This window comes from Cavia porcellus, unplaced genomic scaffold (assembly GCF_034190915.1).
Source record: "Cavia porcellus strain 051 isolate PalLab524CR breed Dunkin Hartley unplaced genomic scaffold, mCavPor4.1 scaffold_12, whole genome shotgun sequence".
In the NCBI taxonomy this organism is placed as follows: domain Eukaryota; kingdom Metazoa; phylum Chordata; class Mammalia; order Rodentia; family Caviidae; genus Cavia; species Cavia porcellus.
Window position 1 is genome coordinate 24,648,483 of NW_026947495.1, and position 23,982 is coordinate 24,672,464.

General features: G+C 36.9%; 1 long non-coding RNA gene across 1 annotated transcript in view; it reads left to right on the plus strand.

The window, feature by feature from the left end:
* LOC134478199 (uncharacterized) overlaps positions 1 to 23,982 on the plus strand; it is a 99,626-nt gene that overhangs the window by 48,739 nt on the left and 26,905 nt on the right. The gene's annotated exons all lie outside the window — the stretch shown is intronic.

Sequence of the window (23,982 nt, forward strand, 5' to 3'; positions counted from 1 at the left end):
ATAGATTTTTTTCTTACCATTCGGCTCTGTATATATTTCCATGAGGAGCTCTGGTATCTGTTTCTGAGATTTGACCTCCCAGATGTCAGTGAGCATGTTTGTGGTCTACATGGCACCAATTTGGTCACAAAGGACTTTGTAAACAAGCACTATTGGAAACATTTACTTGTTCTTCTAGCATCAGCTGTCCAAACTGAGATGACTCCATTCTTAATGAAAGAAAAGCATTCAGGGGAAAAGGTGGAGCCAGTCTCTTATGCCAGATGAGATCTAATTACTGCCAGTGAGTGCCTGGGACAGAACTAACCCCAAGGGCACAGGAACACTCCCCAAAGATCTGGCCCTGGGTGTGATCCTAGGAAAACAAATCTAGGTTTGTAAAACAGCACTCTCTGTTATACCAGTGGTTTGTGCCATAAACTTGGAAAGTTTTCCAGAATTTCCAAAGGAGCCTATCTCCCCCTGCACAGAAGAACATACAGTCTCTGCTTGTGCATTGTTTCTAAGCAAGGAAACATAAGAAACAGCACAGTCTAGGCTGCAACATTTCAAAAAGTAAGTCATAAATATCCTTGAATCACATTACTGGGGCTCATAGTTGGCAGCAGACACAAGAACACACAGATTCTAGGTGGTTTGTTTTTAATTTCTGGAGTCGTGAAGACATAAACATTGAAATCTGCAAGTTTCTCTCACCCCTAAAAAAAGGTCAGACAAGTTAGTTATTAACTTGCTATGGATTTTTAGGATGCACAAAATTCCATGCATTTTCTAAATGTAATTTCCATGAAATCAAATTTACAGGGTTGATATTGAATCATTCTTGTTTTTGAAACTAGAAGTCTCTGAGAGCTATCTGATTCCCTTAATGTGTCACAGTCAGTAAGTGTGATTATTCCATCTAACTACAGAATGCCCCATCTGATTATTGACTATATGCAAAATGACATTCCTAACAGAGTCATGGCCCTGTAAATTTCTGCTCAAATTCAAAAACTTGAAAAAAATTGCCCTATGCTACAAGATACTTTTTTTGAGACAGAGTCTCATTATGTAGTCCAGGTTTGCCTTGAACTCACTATGTAGATTAGGCTGACCTTGAATTTATGGTGATCCTCCTGCCTCAGCCTCCCAATTACAAGGATTACTGGCATGTGCCATCATGCCTAGAAGATTTTAAAATGAGTATAGCCATCAATAAAGCCATTTTTCTTCTAGGAATTGGCCCAAAGAAGACAATCAACATTGCCTAAAACGTCAATGCTGTTCGTAGTAGTGTTATGAATAATAGTGGAAAAGTGGAAACAATAACTCAAATAAAGATGGTTACATAAATTATGATACATTTATAGTTAAAGTATTCCAGGTTTTCCATTGTTAATGTAGTTATTTTATTGTACAATATTCAAATAAAATAACTAGTTTATCTATTTTATGTGATACAAGGATTCCTGAACATTACTAACAATTCTGGTGGTATATTTTCTATAATTTCTGGTGGTAACTGTCTTCTTGAGATAATGCTACTTTTGGGTTCTAATATCTTTTGTTCATATATTTATCCTCTCTCCTTTTTACTGAAGTGTGAGAATAGCTCTTTTCTTTAATTTCTTCAAGTATGACTTGGGTGTGTACCTGTGTGTTTAACAGTCTTCACCAAGGAACTCACAATAATACAAGATGGGAAAATAAAACTTCAAAGTGAGGCATCAATAGTCCTAAATTCACCATTCATACTATAAAGCAAGGAGCACCTCACTGACCATCTCACCTTTTGTTCTGGCTTACCCATCCTAAGAGGGGTCACTTTTGTAGGTATCCAAATTCTTCTCATTGAATGGAGAAGTAGATTTACAAGCCTAGCTCACTACCCCCAAAGAAAGCCAAAAATCTGCAAACATCAGAACTACTTGAAGGAGTTGGCTCACTGCCTCCTTATCCAGCTCTACTATCTTTGCAGTATCTAAAAGCTCATGGAAGAGTTTTTTGAATCCCAATACCAATAAAATAAACTTCCTTAAATGAATTTTGCTACCACAGCCTGGAGAAACTAAGACAAACTTTCAATAGGTTTAAATAGCAATTTATATTCTTTCCCACCACACATTTAATTTAATTCCTTAGAGTCATTAAAAGTCGTGTTTTAGAAAAGTATTTAATGACATGGAAACAGTACACATGGCATATGGATAAGTGACAAAAAAAAGACCTATAAAAAAGTGCATGTGGTAGAATCCAAATTATGTGGAAGTTGTGTATATATTTGATCATGAAAAGAGGGGAAAATTTGGAAACATATCATTATGTTTTTCTATTTTGCCTTCTTACATCCATCTGCCTCAGGGAAAAGCATTATTACAGAATTGCTGTTTAGCTTTTGACATTCAAAATAGGATTTCACTCTGAGATGGTTCAAAAGCTAGAAATTGGTAAAAGAGGACCATATCAGTGGCTTTGCTTAAAAGATTAGAGGGAAGAGAAATAGAATCCAAGTAGGAAGAAATCCAAGGAAGGAACAAAAGACTGTTTCATGAGTTTAGACAACCACTAAGAGAAGACTGTACTTCACTTGGGTCTTCATGTAATACTCAGGGTGGACACCAGTACAGAGCAAGCTCATGACACATGGCTTGAACTCAGCTTAGCTAAGAAGGAGAAGACCCAGAAAAGTGGTCATGTACTTGAGAAATAGCAGTTGAAGTACACCAAGTGGGTAAATAGGAGATGTGGCAGAAACTCAGGAATCCACAGAATCTGCAGAAGTCTTCAAAAGACCTTGGTTGCAGAGAAAAGCCCTTGCATCTTGAACCTGCTGAGAAAGAGTAGGACAAATATCTAGGGTCACAAATGTCAGGGTGGCAGCTAGAACAGTTGTTAAAGGTGAACCTAGACTGGCTGTATCTCAGCACCAGAAGGATCCAACAGAACTGTCCAAGGCTGGTGTCTCTCTGGACATGTGGATACAAATGTCATGCCATATTTCAAAATAGAATTTTGAGAAGAGGAAGATAAGATAAGCAAGGGTAGAATCAAAAAGACTGATGCCAACCAGAAAGTCCTTTTAGCTTTTTGAATAAAAAAGTAATCAGTTTCCCCAGTCTAAATTAAATCTAAAAGACTACAAATTATCATCCTAAACTCAAATTAAGAATGTTTTCCAGAAGTTCCTAAGAGTAGATGGAGCAAGAGTCAGAAGGGGCAGACTCGAGACTTCCAGGTGCAGTGAAGGGGAGAGGTGGGTTTGAGGCTTCCACATCAGCCTCCCCATTCCGGCTTCACTTGGAGACCTGCTGAGCTGCCGACGGATGGGCGGGCCCACACTACCAGCCTAGCCCAGCCTGTTTAGCTGCCGCGCCTGGCCATAGGTCTGCAGAGGAGGAGCTGGGCAGATCTGGGGTGCCCTCACCGGCCTCTCTGCGTGTCTGGAGGACTCTGGATATCTCTGCAACCAGGGAGGGTCCACAGGTTCCTGAACCACTGTGGCCTGTGGTGAGTACCCTAACCCAGCTGCGACTGAAGAACTGTGGAGCTTCCAAGGGGCAGGTGGGCGCACAGTGTCCCTGAGGCCCACCTTGTCTGGAACTGCGGAGTTCTGAGCAGGCAGAGGAGGGCCACTGGTTCTGTAGGCCCAATGGCTTGGGGTAGCGCGGTGCCAGAGTCTCAGTAGCTCCAAACATAGAAGGGGATTTTCAACAGATCCTGAGGAAGCTTTCAAATAACACTTGAAACACAGAAATATAGGAAAATGACAAAACGAAAGACCAAATTACAACCTCAAACCTCCAGCCCATCTCAAGAAACACTAGGAGCGATGTATATAGAAGAAAATATATCCCATCCACCTCATATATCGGACACAATAGCCACTGAAATTGACAAGCAACTCCAGGAAGCTTTAAAGAAATTCAAACTCGAAATAATCTCCCAGATAAAAGAAGAAATGATAAAAGAAATGAAAGAGATTCTAAATATATCTAAAGAAAACACAGATAAAAAATTGGAGGAACTAAACAAAAAGATAGAATCCCTAGACAAGCAATATAAGAAACAAACAGAATACATAATGCAGATGCACAGAGATATTCAGGAAATAAAAAACTCCACTGAAAGTTGTAAAAACCGCCTTAATGAAAGTGAAGATAGAATTTCAGACCTTGAAGACAGGATTGCAGCTAGTGAACAGGAAAGGAAAGTTCTTTTGAAAACAACAAGGAATCAGGAAACAACAATTCAACAACTGCAAGATGATGCAAAGAAGAATAACATAAGAATGATAGGGATTAATGAAAGAGAGGGAGACAACATGAAGGATGTCAGGAGGATATTTAGAGAAGTAATAGCTGAAAATTTCCCAAGCATGAGATCAGAAACTGACATCAGGATCAGTGAAGCATATAGAACTCCAAACAGTCATAACCAAAATAAAACTACACCCAGACATATAATAATCACCATCCCAGAAATCCAACACAAGAATACATTATTAAAAGCTGTCAGAGAGAAAAGACAGATCACTTATAAAGGAAAACCTATCAGAATCACAGCAGACTTCTCAGCACAAACGATAAAGTCAAGAAGAGCATGGAGTGAAGTATTCCAGATCCTAAAGCAAAATGATTTCCAACCGAGACTGATATATCCTGCAAAACTATCATTCAAAATAGATGGTGCAATACGATACTTCCATGACAAAGAACAGCTGAAGAACTTCATGAACACCAAACCAACCCTGCAAAAAATATTGAAAGACAGTTTAGATACACAAAGGAAAAAACCACTAAGCAAAGCAAATAATTAAACAGAACAGAAAGATAAAGATGCAACAGCAGAGAGATAACATTCCTACAATTAACCAGCATTTAACAGTAATAACCATTAATGTAAATGGTCTCAATGCACCAATCAAAACAAACAGACTAGCAGAATGGATCAAGAAACAAAATCCAACCATATGCTGTTTACAGGAAACCCATCTAACCCAGAAGGATACTCACAGACTGAAAGTCAAAGGATGGAAAACAATTCTCCATGCAGCAGGAATCCAAAAAAAGGCAGGAGTAGCCATTCTGTTTGCAGACAACGTGAACTTTAAACCAACAATGACCATAAAGGACAAAGAAGGTCACTACATACTCGTAAGGGGAAAACTCCAAGAGGAAGAGATAACTATCTTAAATATATATGCACCAAACTCCAGAGCACCCAGTTATATAAAACAATTATTAACAGAAATGAAAACTCAAATTATCAGTAACACAATTGTAACAGGAGACCTTAATACACCACTGACACCAAGGGACAGATCAACCAGACAGAAAATGAGCAAAGAAATAACAGAACTGAATCACACCTGTGAACAAATGGGTTTGATAGACATATACAGAATGTTCCACGCAACAACATCAGAATACACATTCTTCTCAGCAGTACATGGATCATTCTCTAAAATAGACCATATATTAGCTCACAGAACATATTTAAGCAAATGCAAAAAAGTTGAAATCATCCCTTGCATATTATCAGATCATAGCGCTCTGAAATTAGAAATTAATGACAAAAGATACTGCAAAAATTCCACAAAAACATGGAAACTAAATAACACACTCTTGAGTAATCAGTGGGTCACAGAAGAAATTAAAGAAGAAATTAAACAATACCTAAAAGAAAATGAAAATGCAGATACAACTTACCGGAATCTGTGGGATGCAATGAAAGCCGTTCTGAGAGGAAAATTTATTGCACTGAGTTCCCACATCAGGAAAACAGAACGAATACAAATAAATAACTTGATGCTACACCTCAAACAGCTAGAAAAAGAAGAGCAAGTCAAGCCCAAAGCCAAAAGAAGAGAGGAAATTATAAAAATCAGAGCAGAAATCAATGCAATAGAGACTAAGAAAACAATCCAAAGAATCAACGAATCAAAGAGTTGGTTCTTTGAAAGAATAAATAAAATCGATAAGCCCCTAGCCAACCTTATTAAAAAAGGGGAAGAAAAAGCTCAAATTCATGCAATAAGAAATGAAAAAGGAGAAATCACTACAGACCCAATAGAAATACAGAGGATCATCAACACCTATTTCGAAAACCTCTACTCTCAAAAGTTTGATAACACAGAAGAAATAGACAGATTCTTAGAAGCATATGAAGTACCAAAGCTAGATCAAGAGGATATAAAACTGCTGAATAACCCAATCTCTGCTAATGAACTTGAAAATGTAATTAAGGCCTTACCCACCAAGAAGAGCCCAGGCCCAGATGGATTCACTGCAGAATTCTACAAGAAATATAAAGAAGACCTAATGCCAACACTCCTCAAACTATTCAATGAAATTGAAAGGGAAGCAATCCTTCCTAAGTCATTCCTGGAAGCAAATATTACTCTAGTACCAAAACCTGAGAAAGACCCAACTATAAAAGAGAACTATAGACCGATCTCCCTAATGAACACAGATGCAAAAATCCTCAATAAAATATTGGCAAATAGGATCCAGCAAATCATCAAGAAGATTATACACCATGACCAAGTGGGATTCATCCCAGGAATGCAAGGATGGTTCAACATACGCAAATCAATAAATGTAATCCACCATATCAATAAAGCCAAAAATAAGAATCACATAATCATCTCTATAGATGCAGAAAAAGCCTTCGATAAGGTCCAACACTTATTCATGATAAGAACTTTACAGAAAATTGGAATAAATGGTCTTTACCTCAATATAATAAAGGCCATTTATGACAAACCAACAGCCAGCATCATACTAAATGGCCAAAAATTGAAAGCCTTTACTTTAAAATCGGGCACAAGACAAGGATGTCCTTTATCACCACTCCTATTTAATATAGTACTGGAAGTACTAGCCAGAGCAATTAGGCAAGAAAGAGAAATAAAAGGGGTAAAGATAGGAAAAGAAGAAGTTAAATTATCATTGTTTGCAGATGACATGATACTCTACATAGAAGACCCCCTAAACTCCATTGAAATACTCTTACATACAATAAATAAATTCAGTAATGTGGCTGGATACAAAATCAATACTCAGAAATCAATAGCATTCCTATACACGAACAACAAAATTACAGAGAGGGAAATAAGAGAAACTGGACTATTCACATTAGCAAGCAAAAAAATGAAATATTTAGGAATTACTCTTACGAAAGAAGTGAAAGACTTATACAGTGAAAATTATAATACACTGAAAAAGGAAATTGAAGATGATCTCAGAAAATGGAAAGACATCCCTTGCTCATGGATAGGAAGAACAAACATTGTGAAAATGGCCATTCTCCCAAAACTGTTATACAGATTCAATGCAATCCCAATAGAAATTCCATCAACATACCTTATAGATCTAGAGAAATCACTCCTAAATTTCATCTGGAACCAGAAGAGACCTAGAATCGCAAAGGCAATTCTAAGCAGCAAAGACAAAGCAGGAGGCATCACAATCCCTGACTTGAAGTTATACTACAAAGCAACAGTAGTAAAATCAACATGGTATTGGAATCAAAACAGAGCCGAAGATCAGTGGAATAGATTAGAAGATACAACCACAACTACGAACACACTCAACCACCTTATCTTTGATAAAGGAGCCAAGCAGGTTCACTGGAAGAACGACAGTCTCTTTAATAAATGGTGCTGGAAAAACTGGCTCTCCATTTGCCGAAAACTAAAGCTAGACCCATGTCTATCACCATGTACTAAATTAAAATCTAAATGGGTCAAAGATCTGAATATTAAAACAGAAACACTAAATCTATTGGAAGACAAATTAGGTAGAAACCTTGGAGACATAGGAGTAGGTAAAGAATTCATGAACAGGACTCAAACCGCACGGGAAATACTTCCCAGAATCAATAACTGGGACCACTTCTTATTAAAAAGTTTCTGCATGTCAAAAGAAATCTCCAGCATAGTGAAAAGAAAACCCACAAACTGGGAAAAGATTTTAGTGAACTCTCTCTCAGACAAGAGCCTCTTGTCTAAAACATATTAAGAATTAAAGAAACTCAGACCTCCAAAATTCAAAGATCCAATCCAAAAATGGGCATCTGAGATGAATACGCAATTCTCAGATGAAGAAATGCAAATGGCAAATAAATACATGAAAAAATGCTCATCATCATTGGTCATTAGAGAAATGCAAATTAAAACCACACTAAGATACCATCTCACTCCTGAAAGAATGGCCAGGATCAAGAAAACCGACAACAAATGCTGGAGAGGCTGTGGGGAATAAGGAACTCTCCTGCACTGCTGGTGGGAGTGTAGACTGGTACAGCCTTTGTGGAGATCTGTCTGGAGATTTCTCAAAAAGTTGGGACTGGAAATCCCATTTATTCCAGCTATTCCACTTCTAGGCATATTCCCAGAAGAACTGAAAGCATCATACCACAGTGATATATGTGCACCTATGTTTATAGCAGCACAATTTGTAATCGCCAGATCTTGGAAACAACCCAAGTGTCCATCAACTGAGGAATGGATAAAAAAGTTGCGGTATTTCTATACAATGGAGTATTATTCAGCTATAAAGAAGGATCACATTGAGATATTTATCAATAAATGGGCGCAGCTTGAGACCATACTCATAAGTGAAATAAATCAATCTCACATGTGTGAATACCGAATAGTTTCCCTAATGTAAGTAATGATTCAAATATATAAAAATATGTGGTAATCATGATTCCCCATTAGGTGGCCTTGGAGCCTTATAAAGTTTTCACTCATTAATTAGAAAGGCTTTATTCTGGGCTTCTTGATTTGAAAATATTTGAAGCTAGAGTATATGAAGTTTTATCCAAATATATCAAGGAAAAAGACACTATGGTAACTACTATTAAGTCAGGTTATATGGTGGTGAAGTACTAGGTTGTTGAAACAGTCATGCTGGGACCTCTATTGTTATATTGTTATGTCCTGTTTTATCTCAATCTCCCCCTTATTGTTTTAAAAAAATTATTTAGTCATTTCTTATGTTTGTCTTAATTAAAGAAAAAATTCAAAAAATTAGGATATATAAATAGTAACTCTTTTTGATTTCCTATTAACTTGTTTTGAAGTCCTGTAGTACTCCCACGATCTTGTTTTGACTGATTAGACTCTGTTCCATTCTATATGGTAGTATCAAGTTTGAAGACATAGGCAACTACTTTGAAGACAATAAGATTCACTAAGATACCCATTCTGGTTTGACTATTGTCTTCTTTGGAAGTCCTGTAATGTTTACAATGCCTAAGTTTTATTGGTCTTGTTCTCTACTGTTTTGTCCAACTTTATAATATCTAATGAGATAGACAATTCTTTTTAAGGAAACAAGGGACAACGTTGATAACCATTGTTGATAAACTTGTACTCTGTTCTACATCATGTGCTATGTCTATCCTTGGTATTGACTGACAGCTTTGTTTTGCCATATTTGACTGTATTCTTCCCCCCCCCCAAAAAAAAAGTAATAAGCACTAAGGAGTAATGAAATCCAAAGTGCGTGAATTTTGTTGTAAAAAAGAGAGGGAAAAAAAAGAAAAAGAAAAAGAGCTCTAACGGATATAACAGCAAGTGTGTTTAGGGGTGTTAAATAGCTGACTGTATCAATGTTTTTGGATCATTGAACACAGCTGTTTGCAGTCTCCCTGTTTGAATGTCCACCTTGTATTCTTTGATACTGTGATTTGAGGAACTATTTTCAAGACGATAATATGTAATATACTAACAGGTGATTTCTTACTGTTATGTTTTTGTTTGTTTGTTTGTTTTGTTTTGTTTTTGTTTTGTTTTTTTTTTTTTGTAGTTCTGTATTACGTGTACCCTTACATTGCTTTGGTTTGTTTTGTGTTTTTCTCTTTTTCCTCTTAAATAAAAAAAAAAGAGAAGAAGGGGCAGACTCATTCTACAGGAGTTATTCTCAGATTTTAGTGTGCATTAGGATGATATGGGGGCCATATTGGATCAAATATCAATGTGCCCACTCTTAGAGTTTCTGAATCCCAGGAGAGGAAAGAGATCTATTAGGCAGCTTTCTTTCACTATGACAAAATGCCTGACGTAGTTTAAAAGCAGAGACGGTTATTTGGGCTTACAGTTTCAGAGGTTTCAGTCAGTTCGTTCCATGCTTTGGGTAAATATCATGGTAGAGAGCATGGTGGAGAAAAGCTGCTCAATTCATGGAAGCCAAGAAACAGAAAGAATTCACAGAAGAAAAGAGCCAGGTACAGTATAATCCCCAAGCTTATGCCCCATGACACATTCCTTTCAATTAGTCCTCACTTTATGAGTAGCCATTTCTTATCAATAATGCCATCAAATTATGGCTTCATTAATGGATTAATCTGCTGATAGAGTCCTCATGATCAATTATCTCTGGAAACACCCAAAGACACACCCAGAAGTGTGCTTTATTAATTTACTAGGCAATTCTCAATCCAATCAAGTTGACAGTCAAGATTAACCATCATAGTGGAATCTGAGAAATTACATTTTCTAACAAGTTTCCAAATGATGCCAATGCTACATGGCCAGAGGTGACACCTTGAGGAGAACTGCTCTAGAGAGTTAAGGGGTGGTATTGTGTTGGTCCAGCTAAATGTATCAATCGTGAGGCTTCTTCATCTAACAATATCATCTATGTTCAGCAGCAAATTTAAGAAATAGCACTTGTGGTTCTAAATTGTAGGTTTGCAAATGATTTGTATTTTTTTACTTCTTGTCTTCTGAATTTTTCTAATTACCTAAAATGAGGATGTATTACTTTTTATTCAAAAAACTAAAAGGACTTTCTGGTTGGCATCTATTTAGTAAAGACAAAGAAAATAAACTAACCAAAAGAATCAGGCTCTCAGTCTTCCTTCAAAATCCAGGATACCACTTGCAGGTCCTGGGCTTTTTACTGTGGGTACTTTACAAAATGTCAAAATCCCATTTATAAGACAAAGCAAACAACAAATAACCATGATTTGAATGATGTCTTAGTCTGTTTTATGTTTCTATCGCTGAAACAGTAGGGAATTTATAAGGAGTAGCATCCCCCCTTGACATTAAATTTTCAGGGCTGAGAAGTCAAAGAGCATGGAATCAGTGTCTGGTATGGTCCTTACTAGTGGGGACTTTCCGCAGCATCCCAAGGAAGCACTGGTATCACAGGGCAAGGAAGCTCACAACATATGGCCACACTGGCTTTTATAACAGACTCCTTACCATACTAATTAACCAGCTTCTTATTACACATTAACCCATTAATTTATGAGTGAATGAATCTATTCATGAAGGCACAGCCCTGATGACTCAGTCAACTCCCAAAGTTCCCACTTTACAATAACACTGTGTTAAAGAACAAGTTCCCAACATGTGGACTTTTCCAACCATAGCAAGAGGTTAAAGACAATTTCACAGGCTCTTAAATATTTCACTTACTGCTTCTATGGTAGTGGAAAACTGCTAAGTAGACCAATTCCTATGGGACTTAGAAAGATGTACATTAACCCTGACTTGGGACCACTGTGACACCTAACAGGAATCACTGTTAATGTCCCATCCAGGAAAAGTAGTGATACACTACAACATCTGGACTGACCCTGAAATTCCAGGACTCAGCAGGAGTCTAAGGGGTTGGAGCTGGAGTAGACAGATTTTGATAGCAGGTTTTGTACCAAAAATAGTTGGACATGAAACCCAGCCTAGAGGAAAGACAGACTATCAGTGCACTCTGGAATCTTTTTCTGGAATCATCCTAGAAAAAGAGACCAAGAAAAAGAAAGATGAAAAGTTCAAGATAGAGAGTTGAGAGCCTGTGGCATCATCTGGCTCAGGGCTCCTTGCTGACACCTATCTCTCCTCTTCTGGACGGCCACTGTGCACAGGGACACAGCGAGAGACCTGCCACAGGATCCAGTGGTCAATAGAGATGGAAATGCCACATTTCACAAACAATTAAGCCTTAAAATCAATTCAGCTACTTGTGAAAAATTATCCTGTGAATTTCCTAGGACATCTTATTTTCTAAAAGCTAAATATTTTAAAAAGTGAAAGTAGAAGCCCAAATCTAACTCATCATGAAAGTCACAGTGTGTGGATTACTTTTAAAAGAAAATTTCAACACTTGCAGAGACCCAGATTGCTCCCAGCAAGCACTGTCACCCCTCTTTATAACTCACCTACTGCTTTGTTTGTAGAAATCGCTCAAATATAGATTTTTTTAGAACTCTTCCTCAGGGATCCCAGGTTTTGAGGCCAAGCAGGTTGACCGATAGTTCTAAGCAGGTCAAAAGCATTCATTTAGAGCCCTTGAAATCCATTTCTTGGCTATAAGACTGTTGGTGTCACTGCCCATCCAGCTCAGGAAACAAATCTTCACTGGGCAACAAGCTGTGAAGTTCTCCTGATTTTCTCTACAGGATTGAGAATCATGGCCTGTGTGTTCTAGGTGCTGTGTGTCATGGCACACAAGGGCCAGAAGGCTGGTTTAGTATGGAGGATTTGTCTGCTCCCATCACTCCTTCCTTGGCCATGAGCCCCTTAAAGGTGGTAGTTCTGTCTGAATTATCACCCTGGGCAGAAATGCCTATTGTCGTGCCAAGTACATGGTAGATTTACCAGTTTGTTGACTAAATGAGGAGATGGACAACAATAATTAATAATAATACTCCCATAGAGGGAGCAATAATGCTTCCATAGAGGGAGCATTTACTATGTATTCAAAAATTTGGTAACTAATTTACATTTTATAATTCTGCTTAATCCTCCTAACAGGTCACTTTGCAATAAGAAATAAAGGGAGAATAAATAAAGCAAGAAAAAGAAAACAGGAAGGAAGGAGAAAAGGAGGATAATCAAGAGGAAGAGGGGGTGGAAGAGGTGCTGGAGAAAAAGAAGAGGAAAGACCTCAGAGGGCAAGAGGAGGGTGGGGAAGGCAGAGACCTAGAGAGAGGCCATGTGGCACCTGCAAGGGGCTATGTGCTCGGGGAAGTCCCACCCATGCAGAGGCTGCAAGGACTGTAACTGGGCCAGCAGAATGCACATCAGAGGGGCTGGCCAGGGGAAGGGGCCAATGCCAAGACAGCAATTGGCACTAAGGATTTACCAAAATGTCCTGCAGGTTCAGGCAAAAGGACTTCCATTGCCAGCTGGATTTGAAAACCAAGTAGGCAGGCTTGCTTAGATCTATCATTAAGTACAGAGGCTGGAGCCTGGATTCTGACCTAGGGTTATAGAGAGATTTTGGCACAGAGCATAGGGTAGGAAGCCAGTTGCAGAACAGAAAGATGGGGCAGAGGGAGTGCCAGGCAAGAGGCCACCAACCAGGCCAAGGAAAGTATTTAATATACTGCAGTGCAGGGTTCGCATATTGTTTCTTTTTCCTTATATTAGGAAAAAATATGATCATTATAAGATAAAATTAAGCAATGCAAAATAGAACAAAGGTCAAAGCATAAAACTTATTAAATTGTATTATCTGGGAATAAACCTTGTTACTGTAGGGAGATTTAATTTCAGACAACTCTGAGCACATACATAGAAACAGATTAGTAAAGGGATGGACACAGATGACACTCAGACACATAGATATTTATTAAATGTCATTTTTAGAGAATTAAAATCATTTTATTTGATTTTAGTTAAATTTATTTGATTTTCAATCTTACTTAAATTTGCAGTTCAATTTGTGCTTCCTCCCAATTTGAAAAACCTCAAGCCAGAAATATGACTTCAAACCATCTCAGGCTGATAATTGCTTAAGGTATGAGCAGAAGCAACTGGGTTCTTCTCTTTAAAACCTGCCTACCTCCCAGACCCCTGGGAGCTTCTACATCCAGATTCCAGAACAATGGGAGCTTAGAATTTAACATACAAAAAAAGGGAAAATATTTTATTTTGAATTATTGGACATAAAGTTTGAAATGTTTAACGTGCAGAGGGAAACCATTCAGACGGGCTCAAAGCTCAGGAGCATCTAAGGACACGTCAGGACATGACTCTGCTTGTGTAGTGCAAGTGCACAATAAGATATAATTATGTAACCATGACTTAGCACAGGTAGACATGTATGTGCTGGTTATGACACTATGTAAGAACATAAATACAAGACAACAACCTGTATAAGAATTATACAATAAAAAAACAGGTGATTCTTGTGCTCTTGCACTCTTGTGCTCTGCTTCATGTTGCCTGCTGTTGTTGCTGATGTCACATTTGCATTCTTTAACCTTGGGATTTCATGCCCAAAAATTTCCCTTGGGCCCCCCACGTAGCCTGACACATTACTCAAAGAAACATTAGAAAATGCAGAGAACTAAAAATCTAAAGTATACCCAAACAGATTTCAAGGAAAACAAAATAGACCTTCTAGAAAGGGAAAAAATAATCTCATAGTTGAGATTAAAACATTAATGATTGGCTACACAGTAGACTAGTCACTTCTGAAGTGAGACATTGTGAACTAGAAATGAAAACTGAAGAGATTATTAAATTAAGCACAGGGCCAGGGACATAGCTCAATGGAGTAGTGCCTGCCTGGCAAGTACAAGATCATGAGTTTGATTCCCAGTATTATAAAATAAAATAAGGCACGAAGAATGGAAAAATACAAAAAAGAAGTAACATGACAGATCAAGTAGAAGGGTATAACATATGTACACTTAGAATTTTAGAAAGGGGGAGTGATTAAGAGAAACACAAACTTTAAAGAATTAAGAACTAGTCATTTTCCGGAACTAATTTTTAAGAAAGAAGATACATAAAAAGAAATATGTTCTGAAATAGACCATTTTCAAACTGGAAAATATCAAAAGCAAAGAGCAGATCATAAAAGTAGCCAGGAAGAAAAGACAAATTAACTTCAAAGGAATGTGGTGGGTCTACTCCCACCTCAACCCAGGATGAAAGACAAAATAAATGCCAGGTTAGTTCAAATACAAGTAGCCAGAGACCTCTTGCCTTTTACCAGAGGCGCCCTGAGTGTGGCTCATGCAGCCTTTAGTCACTCAAAGACAGGTGCAAGCAATTAAAGTAACACAAGATTCATCTGCTTTCCAGTATTCATTAATACATGCTCAGGTAAACAACTTAATCTCAGTTGTATAAACTTTTACCTAGAACCTGCAACATGTGTGATCCCTGCATGTTACTTTTCTCCATTGTGCTCATAGAGGAAGCCAATTAGACCTCAGTTCTCCTCTGGTCTCCCACTCTTCCCCTTTTCATTTTTACAATAAAAAATATTTAACTATCAATCACTACCTTTTATCCCTAGGGGAAGTACACAGGTGTTGCCATTCTATCCTTTCTGGAGTTCTATCCTTTAATAAGTAGGCCTTCACTCACAGCTGCAATATATTGGCATTGGCTTTTTTTCAAAGAGTACAGCCTGATCTACCTGCCTATACCAATCCAACTGACCCCCTTCTTAAAGGTATCCCTAACTGCTTTGAGGGTTACTATGATTTGTGTCTAGAGGTCCCCCCAGTGTCTCATGCCATCTTGGTGGGCAGGTTTTTCAGAGGTAGCTAAATCTAGAGTTTGTGGTTGATTCATGGCCTACTGCTGGAATTAAGGATGTAAGTGTTATACCTACCCTAGGGCAGGTATGCTCCATACTATATAAGGGACAGAAAGACTTGTTCCTTCTCTTCCTTTGTTTGCTTGTGCTGTCTTCCAGTGCCATGAACTGTATCCCCTCTGCCATATGCCACACTGCCTTGGAGCCAACAGATTATGGACTTAAGCCTCTACAAACTGTGAACTGAGTGGTATTTTGTCTCAACAACAGGAGAAAAGTAACAAAAATGACGGCAAATGAATAGAGACTGCTCTGGCTTCTTCTATCTAAAGAGGAGTATAGTTGTAATCAGCAGTCAGAGTCACCCCCCAGAAGCCCCTCCGAAGTCCCTCAACAGGGAGATTTTGACAGTGGATAAGTCTGCCTGCCTCCTGGGTAGTTTTCTTCAGTTGTCCTCTGGGAGAAGCTTCTCACTTGTGAGGAAAGTGGACTTACATTGTTCCACAAGTATCTACACCATTCATGCATTTCCTGTAACAACACCAACAAAACTGCCCCCACACAGGCAGGGTTCCCAAGGAACCATAAGAACTAATTTGAATTTTCTCTGGGGCTGTGAATAACTCATGCTTCATCAAAGCCCATTCGGTTTCTACAAAAGAAGAGAACACTGTTGCTGAGAATCAACAGCAAGCTATACATCATCCACACAAAGCACCATACATGCTTGAGGGAATTTTTTTCCAGCAAAATACATTTTATCCTTGCAAATGTTTTCCCTCAGTTTTAATAACACTGACACAGATTGGGACTGCACATCAGTCTCCACGGCAAAGCGTATTACTCCTTGTGACAGTGTGCGCCAGTTGCCATCAATCCTTGAAAATAGTTTCCCTTAACTTCAACAGTATAGATACACTCACATTATTTTACTTTAATTTTAACAATACAGACACATTTCTTTAATTGACACAGTAATCCCCCTAAAACATTTAAAACCATTAATTTCAACAAGCTGACACACTTAGTTTCCTTTAACTGACACAATAATCCCCTAATCATATTTTTACTTAATTTTAACAATACTGACACAGCACTGACATGGGCCTGTGACATCCTCGGTGATGAACATCTCCTCAAGGGAGGTATTGTCAGATTCCTCATTCCCCGGGATTTGGATCTGTTCTCAACCAGCAGCTTCAGCCCTCGCAACAGGTAAAAGAACTAACTGGGCAATACAATCTCGTTGGGCAAAAAACACCCAGGCATCATGTGGCTGAATCATAATCTGAATTTCCCCCAAAATGTCTCAGTCAATGATTTCAGGGACTACGTCAATACCTTGTAGGTTCAACTGCTTTTTCCTCACTAAAATCATAGCTCCTCATTGTTTGTTAGGTCAGGGGCCCACCATCTCCCATTTCCCATCAGTGGGAGGTCTTGCCTTTATGATATTTCAAAAGACATTGATTAGCCCAGAGATTTCCTTTTTGACACCTGTGGCAGAAGCCTGGTATTTTCCCCTCCAAGGAAAGGATGGTCATGCCTCACTTTCCTCTTTTTCTGAGTTTGGGTACATAGTTTATGAATACGTCCCATTTTACCACAACCAAAATATTGTACTTTTGAAGCCTAACTTCATTTATCTAAATTATCATTTGAGGAATTCTGCCCCTATTACTCTGGCTGCTGGTACACTGACTTTCATTTTAATTCTGACACACTTTCACTTTAATTCTAAACTTTGCACCATTACTCTGGCTGAGTTTTCTTTTTTTCTTTTGCCTTTTACCCTGGTTGCTTGTTTCCTTTCTTTTGCTTACTTTAGACTTTTTTCCTTTCTGAAAGTTCTCCATGCTCTCACATTTCTTTCATTTTTTTACCTTATCTAAGAACATGAACCCATTTTATTATATTTTATTTTTACTCTGGCTACTTTTTTCTTTTCCTTAGTTCAGATCTCATTGGTTTTGGAAAGTTTCCTGCATGCTTTCGCTTTTTTCTTTTGATTTTTTTTGAGACATAGTCTCACTATGTAGCCTAGGCTAGCCTCAAACTTGTGGTGATCCTCCTACCTCAGCCTCCTGAGTGCTGGAATTCTAGGCATGGGCTAACCAACTCTCTGCTTGAACTGTCCCTGGTCCTGAGGGTCCTTTTTCAAGTTTTTGTTCCAGAGCCACTTGTGAGGGATCTAGTCCCACCAGTTTGTCACCCTAACTTAGGGGAGAATGAGGATGAAACAAACAGACACAGACTTAAATGTGGTTAGCCAGGGAACTCCTGCCCCTAGTAAGGAGAGGAGCCCTGAACTTCTGGCTCATCCTGCTTTTATTCACCAAGCCATGGGCACAAGCAATAAAAGTCATGCAAGATTCATCTGCCTTCCAACACCCATTAATACACACTCAAGTAAACAACTTAATCTCAGCTGTGTAGACGTTTCCCTAAAACCTGCACTATGCCATCATCCCTGCATGCTACTTTCCTTCTTTGTGCTCACAGAAGAAGCCAATTAGGTCTCTATTCTCCTCTGATCTCCCACAAAGGAACAAAAATTAAACTACAAGTCTTTTCTTAGCATAAACCAGAATACAATGGAACAATATCTTCATTATATAAATTAGCATTTGTATGGTATTTATAATGTGCCCAGAAATGTTTTAAGGGTTTAGTTGCACTAACCCAACTAATCTTCAAAACCATAATGAAGTGGGCATTATTATTATTATTATTATTATTATTATTCTCATTTGGTGCAAAAGAAAATTAAAGCCAAAAACCTGAAATAATCTTCTTACATTCACACAGTGTTGGAAACAAGAGTCAAATCAAGTTAGCTTTCTTGCAGAAACTGTGCCCTTCATCACTATATTCAATGAATTCTCTGTGCTAAGCATATCATTGTCAGCCTGAACTTTTTAGCCAAAGTATCTTTCTAGAATGAGGCCGTAAGTAGTTTTCCCTTCTGGTCAGACTAACTGATTCAATTAAAAATTTGAATTTGTAATTTAAAACCCTACCACAGTGAACACTCCAGGCCAAGAATAACAAGCATTTAAGAAAAAAATAAAGCCAAGCTTATTTCTGTTCTACCAGAAGGAAAGAAAACAAAGAATATATCAAATTCAGTTTTTGAGGCTAAGATAAACCTAATACCCAAACCTGGCAAAAACATTGCAAGAAAGTAAAACTACAAATCAATTTTATTCAAAATGATAAATACAAAAATCTTAATTAAATTATTAGCAAACCCAATCCACCACAGCAATTTGGCAAACTTTCTTTAACTGAAAATACATTTACCCTGTGACCTGGCAATCATAATTCTGGGAATTCATTCTACATATTTAACTTCTTTCAGATATAGTGATAAGTGCCCATGGCGATGTAAAGTATTCATTATATCATCGTATTAGAAAAATATTGGAGAAAACCCAAGTACCCAAAAATAAAGTATTCATTATATAATTATTATATTCATACAATGAGATACTGTACAGTAATGATGCCAGTTCCTCTGTATTGATATTAAGAATCTATAAGCTATAATAAATTTTAAAAGTCAAAACACAGAACAGTATTTATGCATACTTTTACATGAGAAGGTAAAAAAATAGGAATTATATTTATAGTTGTATAAGCGTATTTTATGAAACATCAGAAAATTACAAATCTTTTTGGGGATATGGATTGCAGTCACTGTTGGAAGAGTGAACTTTTAATTGAATTCTCTTCTTGTGTATTGATTTTTGAATCATAGAACTGTATTATAAACCAAATAAATAAGCATCAAAGAAGAATAATGTCTTATGAGAAGAAAGTGAAACAAGATTACAATAAAAAATATATAACAGAAAATAGCATGGAAGGAAGAGCATGATAGAAATTAAGATGTCACAAGCTCCTTCATTGTTTGATATGTTGAGCAAAAACACAGATTAACTTTGTACTGCAATAGGTTAAACATTAATGTGATAATGGACTTAACTGATATAAATATATTTTAGTAACACAGTCTCAAATATAGAAAATCAAACTTGACAGAACCAGAAAAATAAATATATCTCAGTCATAGTGGAACATTTTAGAGATATTTATGCCAAACACGTATGGTTTCCAGAAGATAAAAGATAAAGAAAAATTTGAACAACATAACAAATGACCTTGAGGGGCTGGGGATTTAGCTCAGCGGCATAAGCACCTGCCTTGCAAGCGTGCAGTCGTGAATTCAATCCCTGGTACAAATAAATAAATAAATAAATGACCTTGATCTAATATCCCATATATATCTACTACTCTGGGCTTGTTAATAACAAAACACATAAACTGTTGAGGACCACCTTGATGCAGCAGAAGCAGGCAATAATTAATATTAATACAGTGGCATAAAAATAAATTGTCTGTGCTAGGCTGCCATCTGGCTTAAGGAGAGATCTTTAAGCCAGTGACCAGAACCAAGCTAGCAAACAGCCTGAGAAGTTCTAGTGCCTCAAAGCAAGATAACATGGCAGCTGAGGACTTTGACTATTACAAATTCTGTTTAGCTCAGTAATCACAGTTAGCAGATAATCCAGTTACCAATTAATCACTATCTGTTCCTGTATGATTTTCCATAAATACATCGCTCCTCAATTCTTGAACCTTGACTATGTCAACAGTTCCCCTCCTCTGCTTTCTGCAGCCCACCGGCACACCCCTCAGTCAAGCTGTACACTTAATGAAAGCCAAAGACACCATGCCTCATGATGTTAGCCTACCATTGGGCTTTGACCATCCTGATGCTCCTTGTAACTAAAATACGTTTTGTCTGCATTTTATTCTGTCATTGTATCTCTGAGCAGCAATTGGCAAACATAGTCCTGGACATTGATCCATAAAAGAAGCACACATGAAGTATTGTTATGGTTTGTGTCTAGCTGTCCCACCAATGTTTCATATTTCATAGGTTAGAATTTTCAAAGGTGGCTGGATCTAAAGTATGTGATGCTAATATTAAGTGTGTAGTGCTGGTATTATGGGTGTGTGGTGACTAAATTAGTCCATTGGTTGGTTTGACATAGCTCTGGATGTGGATAGCGGAAAGACCCACCTGGGTGTGAGTGCTGTCTGTCCTAGAGACATGTAGCCTGAATAGAATATAAGGGACAGAAAGGGAGCTGCAGCTTGCTGCTTCTTTGCTATTTCATTGCTTTGCTGCCTTCTGCCTGCCATGATATATTTTTCATTTGTGATACCTCTTTGACATAACACCTTGCCTTAGAGCTGGCCAACTATGAAATGAAACCTCTACAGACTATATACTAAAGTAAATCTTTCTCCTTTAATTTTGTTGGTTGAGTATTTTGTCTCAGCAATGAGAAAAGAAAAACAAGCAATTATAAAAATTTGCTTTGTACTGTGCAATAAAATCAATTACAGCAAATATCAACAACTACCAGTAGTAGCATTCGGCTACACTTTTATTACTATGCTATAAATACTGAAATTCACAACTAAAACTGCATTACATTCTAACATTTAAAGAAAATTAATTCTAATCTAGCTTAAAATATTGAAAGGTTATAAGACAAAAAATAATATATTCCAACTTCATATGGTGAGAAAAATAAAACTTGAAATAGGGCGAAACATTATGAGAAAGTAACATTGTAGTACAAAGTACAAAGTACCCTCACTCCTGAGCTAAAATGCAAAACATCAACCCTAAATATTATGCTCTTTCTATTGATAAGGCAGGAGATAGAAATCATAACGGTGAAGATTCTGAGACCAGAACAGAAAATGGAACAAAGACTAAAGTCATTCAGGGAAGTTTTGCTCATTAATTAGAGAATTTCAACTCTGTTTTGCAAGACTTCTAAGCACTAAATTCAAACTCACGCATATATATGCTGGTATGGCAGAGGACAGCACTCTCTACTATGAAATCAACTTGGCTATAACATTCTTGAATTATATTTTGTTTATCTCAGAACTGTAGATATCATTCCACTGTGTTCTTGCATGTATTGATCCATTAGGTTTTTCTCTATAACCTTTCTTTTCATCTCTTGGTTGGCTGCAATTTTAAAGTAGTTGTTTGTTTGCTTCTAGAATGGCTTATGAATATTTATTTTCTGATTCTCTCATTTGATCATTGCTGATAAAAGTTATTTTCGAGTCATATTTTCCCTCACAGGATTGTAGACATTGAATTTTGACTCTGACTGGATTTTTGCTATGGAAAATCTGATGTAATCTAAGTCTTGTTCAAAAGACTTTTTTCTTCTTCTGGTGACCTTCTTATAGTGACCTTAAGAATACTTTTGTACTTCCTCCAGTGAATTTAAAACAGTACATTTCAAAGTATATGCCAGGATCAATATTTTTCTATGGTGTAAGTTATCTTTTACATCAAACTTAGATATTTCTTTCTATGAAATGTTTCATCTATGAAATGTTTTAATAATTTTTGTATTCCTTTTCTTGTGTTCTCTATTTACTGTTTATCAACTTATGATTATTATAAGCTCCCTTCTGCTGCTATTATCTTCTTTCTCTAATTTCTTTATTCTCATTTTAAATAATTTGAGTTTAATAAAATTATCTCTAATGCTTCCTGGATTTCAAGAATATTTTCAGCTATGAATATCCTATTTTTTCCATTTCTAATTTATTTATTACTAATGCAACAATAGTATTTCATTTCTCCTTTTCCTTTCTCAGTTTTGCAAGCTCCACCTCATCTTATTCAGATATTTCATCATGTAATTTCTGAACCATTCTGAAAATTAAATCCAAGGTTTTCTTAAACTGTTGTACAGCATAAAGTGCTTGCAGGGAATTTTCTTTTATGCTTGGATAAAATAGTGGATTCTTCAGCTATCAACTCATTCTATGTTCCTTTCATTCTTGCTACTCTTTCTTCCTTTACTATTATTTTTGGTTGTTGTAGTGTGTCCAGTTAAGTACTTTTCTTTTAACTGTGCTTATAGTCAGCAAGGTGCCTCTGTTCTCAGATGGAAGTGGACAAATTCTTATTGTCTCCTTTTCCCACTTGGAATTTATTTCCTGTAACTCTAAACTTCAACCTAGGAACTAAGTGTAAAATTTAGTCCATTTAACATAGAGGCAGACCTTGGGCTGTGTACTGTCTTCATAGAAAAACATGGCTGTACCCTCTCTCATCTGAGATGTGGTTAAGGGTTGGGAATGGAGCTCAGTGGCAGAGCTCTTGCTTGGCATGCATGAGTCCCTGGGTTCAATCCCTAGAGTGAGAGAGAAATATTCAGTTAATTACCTGCAGAGTAAGTTTATTCTGCTTAGTAAAGTGAATTATATTAGCCTTGAACTTTAGAGTAGACACTTAATTTGGGATGCCACCCTGTAAACTGCATGTCATATAATACTGTCAGTGGCATTTGTTTGTTTTCCCTTTTCATCCATCTTATACCATTGGTTGTTTTGCTTCCCCTGAGGGAAAACATTTCAAGATTTCTACTCAATTTTTATCTTTTTTCCTTAACAATTTTATTTATGAATCCCTTTTTGAATTCCACTCCTAGAAGTGAGAGAGTTATTTATTTATTTCATTGCTATTATAATGGAGTTATAGTTCTTTATTTGGTTCCTGTTGGCATTTTGTTATTGTTACTGTTATTTTTGATAGTTTTACTTCACTAGCAGGTAGGAAAATAAAGTTTATACACTAAAGTCATTCTGCTACATTTATCTAGAAATAAATTGATAAAGAGAAATATATTGCTGAATAAAAATCATTATAAAGCAACACTTGCAATTGTATTGTTAAAATGTATCTTTGTCAATTTGTGTGTGTGTCTATCTTAACTATAACATATAAATTTATAAATTTTATGAAAAATATATAAAGGTTATATTTTAATGTTAATATTATTCTCAAAGAATAGTTTTTATTTTCTTCTTTATACCTGTCTACATTTCATAAAATTTCTATAATAAACATTTTTTCAAGATATGCTGTTGTTGCTTTTCTCTTGGGTTTTATTTATAGTCTACTTTTATCCAAAATCTATTTGATGTAGTTTTCAGCAAAAGAAATACACAATGAGGTTAATGAAATAGAAAATCAGGATTAATGGGAAAACAAAGAAAACAAATAATGAAATGAGGAGAAACAGAGCTGAAAAATGATCTGATTTTTAGCAAAATAGGTTACTGATATTGCACATGTGCCTGTCATGTGCTAGCTGGCTGTGCCCTGGTAGAGGAAAGTGAGCTACATTTGGGAGAAAAGCAGCCATAGAAGGAATTAAATCAGACTGTACCTACACTTGCCTTGAACAGAGTGGTTATTTCCCCATGTAACCCACCAAGAAACAGAATATGTAGCCATGTCATAAATAAATAAGTTGCTTTTTACACTTTGAGATAACCTGGCCAATGCCATTAGGAAACATCTACAAATATGCTTACAAGTTGTTTAATCAATTTAGTGTTTGGAACATCAAATTAGGCATTAACATCG